Consider the following 4,806-nt stretch of genomic DNA (forward strand, 5'->3'; position numbering starts at 1 on the left):
TTGTGTGAGCACCTGTTTTCAGTTCTTTGTAATATATACCTAAGAGTGGAATTGCTGAGTCATCTGAGGAACAGCCAAATCAATTTTTACAGTAGCACAGGCATTAACTTGACTCATACTCAAGAAAATAATTTTAGGAAGTTGGATAATGCTTCTCCACACTCCAAAATGGAACATCCCTGCTCAGTTTGGTTGAGTATCTAAGTCAAGTCTCTGAAAAGAAGAAATGGTAGGCATGCAATACAGACAAGAAGTCACTGGGAACAATTCTGCACTTATCCGTTTTCTTTATTAAAGGGTTTATAGGCTGACCTAGTTAGCAAATATTGCTTAAAGCTTTGTTTCCGTGGAGAAATACATTCTGAGTTAAAATCAGAGTTCTAGAAAAATGCATTTTTCTGGTCCCACATGGCATCTGGGGCCACTCGACCAGGAAGGATCACCTTCCCTGCCTCCCCAGGCAACTTTAAGGGACTCTAGCAACCTGGAATTGCAAAGCTGACTAGATAGATGGGATCCTTCTTTTTTCCTTTCCTTCACAATCTAACAGGCTCTGGCTACCCACTAAACATATATGTGGAAGTTTAAAAACATACATCTACTCCTGGAGGGATTTCCACTTCTCTTTCCTTCTTCCATGGGATCATAGGCACTGCACATATCAGAGATATTCATCAGGCAAGTGATCAATAATGAGGGAGCAACCTGATTCTAGGTGAATCTTTTAACTTGAGTTTATTCTAGTGTGGAAATCAACCAAGGGAAAGTAATATCTTCAACGAAAGCAACAATGGCTAACTGGTCTTGAGAGATCAAAAGTGGAGATCCAAGAACTTAAGGTCAAGGATTAGGAGTACAGTGAAAGCATAAATAAAATAATGACTTTGAGTTTGTAAAAATCAAAAATAGGTTGTGAGGTGAAATGCAGAGTAGGTCAGGGTATATGGATTAAGACAAGCTATAAATCCTAGGGTGCCTGTGGTAGGTGTCTTTCTCATTTGCCCCAAATCCCTGTCACCTGGTTTATATGCCTTGTGTAATTCCTCCTCCTGAAGCAGAGAAAGGATCTGTGATTATGAGGAGATATCAATCTTATGATTAGGTTACACTATGTGACAAAGGTGAAGATATAATTAAGGTCCTTAATCAGTTGGCTTTGTAATTAAAAGAGAAATTATCCTGGGTGGGCCTGACCTAATGAAGACTGGCCTTAAAGCAGAAAATTGCCATGTTGAGGGAAGGCCTATGGAAGGAGCCCTCCAGCCTATAGGAAGCATCCTCTGGGAGCTAAGAGTAATCTCTGGCCAACAGCTTGCCAGAAAATGGGGACCTGAGTTATTCAGTTGCAAGGAGATGATTCTGCTAACAACTAGAGGAAGCTTAGAAGTCAATTTCCCTAGTTGAGCTTCCAGATAAGGGTGCAGCCAGCCAAGACTTTAACTTCACCCAAGTGAGGCTCTGAGCAGGGAACCCAGCTAAACCTTGCCAGATTCTGACCCTTGGGAAATGGAAGATTATAAATTAATGTTGCAAGATGCTGTGTTTGTGGCAATTTGTTATGCAGCAGTAGAAAACTAATGCACTGCCAAAGGGCACTGCACATGGCGCGTGCACACTTTGTGCCCTAGGATCTCCTAATAGCTTTGAAACACTGGGCAGGACCTGCCACATATTCTTCTGTTCTCTTGGCCTTTAGTGCAATTATCCTTGACATAGGTTTCATGTCTAAATAGCTTTTTGTCTACCTATCTTGTATACACACCTTTTATAATTAAATGTAATAAATGTTTTTCTATTCCCATCTTGAAGTTGATGCAATGATCTATACAAAGGATTTGCAATGTTAATTTCTTTTGTCCTCTAAGGTAGAGTTCTAAACCCCAAAGCCTTGCAAATGCTTTTCTGCTTTGAATCCCAAGTTGCACTTATAAACAGAATAAGAAGTATAAGAAATTAGAGACTGGTTATGGCAAGATTTAAAGTTCCTAGGGGAGTGGTAAACCTAACAGAAAACCTGTAGTTTGTCTGCATAATCACACAAACCATTTAGATGTGGGGGGTTATTGTTTAGTTAGCCCAGAATTATATAGAGGCCTTAAGCAATTTTATTTTGGTGATTTCAGAGTACAGAGTGGTATATATCTGTGTCATCCAATTGCAGCTAGAGTAAAAATACACCACAAGATAGACTCACAACTCTCTATTTCATTACAGTGCCAGCACCAAATCTCCCCCATTTCATCCAAAGACAGATGGACAACAAATGTCCGTCTGTTATTGCCACACAGCCCAAACTGAATGGAATTTATCAGGATTTTACATCTAATCCCTCTTCTTAAGGGACTCTGGCTGTTAGCTTTGGCAGGCAAGAGAAGGGGAACCAGATGCTTGAATGCTGGAAGGCAGAGTTTTTAAGTTAAAAAAGTTTTTTAATGGCTTTCATTTTCTTGAATTTGCATGTGCCAATCTAAGCAGGAGCACTTCCAATCAATATTGGTGGATTTGAATTATAAATTAATCTCAATAGCCAATCCCTCCTCCTCCAAATAAACCCAAAATGTGCCAACTAAATCTTTAGTAACAGGCATATCTGTGCCTGTTATCCTAGAGAATGAAGCCAGTATTAAAATTTCTGAATAAAAGTGATAAAAAAATGTATCCATGAAGTAAAACATTTTTATTTTAAAATTTCCGTAAAATGCATTCTCTCCTGGCATGTAACATCCTGCTTATGAAAGTACTTGCGAAGCCTCCAGCTGTTTCTCTTCATTTTCCCCCCATCAATTCCAACTAGCATCTTAAAAAGGCACAATAGGATTTTCCCAAATAATCACCAACACATGATGAAATTACTTCTCCAGATCTAAAACTCCAGCAAAGAATTTGTAGGGGATTACTATCTCATTTTCTAATAGTGCCCTATTCAGATGTAGCTACAACCACCCTACAGTTAGAGCAATAATTTTTTGTTGCCACGCTTTAGGGGGTATCCAGTTATCTTAACAACTGTCATGAAATTCTAAAAGAAAAATTAATTTAAATCTGCTCTCATAAGAAAAAGGACTAAAATGTATTCTATTATCCTTAGGAGTTGGAATAGGAGGAGTTCTGAAATCAGAAATAGAAAATAAGACATCATAATCGCAAAGGGTTAGGGCAATGACTCCCAAACGTGGCTGTTCATAAAAATTGCTTGTAAAGAGGTTTAAAATGCATATTCCCAGGTCCCACACCACACTTTCCAAATCAGAATTTCTGAGGTGGCATTGAGAATCTGCATTCATAAAGCAATCCCCAGATATTTCCTACGTAGCTATTCTGGAAACCAGAATTTAGGAACCACAAAAATTAGGAGCTATATCACTACATGTCACTGATTTGATAGAGTGTTAATTGTAGTATAATCTTGATAATAAACTATCCTAAGTACTTAAAATTAAAAAGACAGACTTTGGGTCTGAATCCTTGCATTTAACTTCTCATTCTCCCAAATTCTCAATGGGACGACCGGAATTCGAAAATCCTGGAAAATTTGTATCAGCTCTGTGTAGCAGAAAAGGAAACCAAACTATTGTGGGAAAAGTTGAGGCATTTCTGCAGAATATATTGCAAGCACGACTGGACTGGGAGACCTCCCAGTCACTGGGCTGCCTCTCAGGACTAAGAAGTCTCCCTCCCCTTGAGCCCCTTCCCTTCCCAACGCTCAGTACGTACCCCTCCCCCCACCCCACTCCCTGCCCTACCTTCTCCTACTGCCACCCTCCTGCATGTCCACTATCTAGAACCTCCACTCTTTCAACTCCTTTGCTGATGCAAGTAAGGGTGATGATCTGCTTCCTGCTGGCACTGAGGATTATATCCACATAAGAATTAGCAGAGAGGGTGCTTGGTGGCTCAGTCAGTTAAGTGTCTGCTTTCAGCTCAGGTAACATCCAGGGGTCCTCCTGCTCAGAGGGGAACCTGCTTCTCCCTCTCTCTGACCCTCCACCTTATTTGTGCTCGGGCTCTCTCTCTCTCACACATAAATAAATAAATAAATATACAAACAAACAAATAAATAAATAAATAAAATCTTTAAAAAAAAGAATTCAATAGAGAAACAGCAGGAAGACCCTTACAAGGGATCGCTGATGATATGATAGAAAGAAACTACTGAAGGCATTTAAGAAGAAATTTGCCTGCAATGGTACTGTAATTGTGCATCCAGAATACGGAGAAGTAATTCGGCCACAGGGTGACCAGCACAGGAACATATGCCAGTTCCTCCTAGAGATTGGACTGGCTAAGGACAACCAGCTGAAGGTTCATGGGTTTTAAGTGCTTTTGGCTGACTGAATCTTAAGTGAGGATTTCCTTGCAATGAGTAGAATTTCCCTTCTGTTCCTTGTCCCAAGTTTAAAAACTTCACAGCTTGTGTAATGTAACCATTTGGGGTCTGCTTTTAACTTGGACTAGTGTAACTCCTTCATGCAATAACTGAAAAGAGAAAAGAAAAGAAAACAAAGATTGATTGGGAGAATTGCTGGCCTACTCACAAATCATAAACCAACCCTAAGCAAAGAGCAGTGTGGGCCTGGAGTAAAAGTGGGCATTAGGACCATGGTAGGTTTTGGAAGGAGGTTGCAGATCTAGAGCACACAAGGATGAGATTACACTGCGTGGTTTGCTCCCATCTTACCCTTGAACTATAGAGCAGGCCAAATATAAGAGAGGCAGGGCCGCAGCTGGCTTCTAAAGGGACAGGCTGTGCCAGTTAGCAAACAGAGACATTATCCCAGCAAACAAAGAGGGAACAGACTCTTTTTG

At 40.2% G+C, this 4,806-nt stretch overlaps 1 pseudogene; it reads left to right on the forward strand.

The window, feature by feature from the left end:
• The first annotated feature begins 3,767 nt into the window (after window positions 1-3,767).
• On the forward strand, window positions 3,768-4,457 carry LOC129502318 (eukaryotic translation initiation factor 1-like; annotated as a pseudogene).
• The last annotated feature ends 349 nt before the right edge of the window (window positions 4,458-4,806 follow it).

Source organism: Nyctereutes procyonoides, unplaced genomic scaffold (assembly GCF_905146905.1).
Source record: "Nyctereutes procyonoides isolate TBG_1078 unplaced genomic scaffold, NYPRO_anot_genome, whole genome shotgun sequence".
Lineage (NCBI taxonomy): Eukaryota > Metazoa > Chordata > Mammalia > Carnivora > Canidae > Nyctereutes > Nyctereutes procyonoides.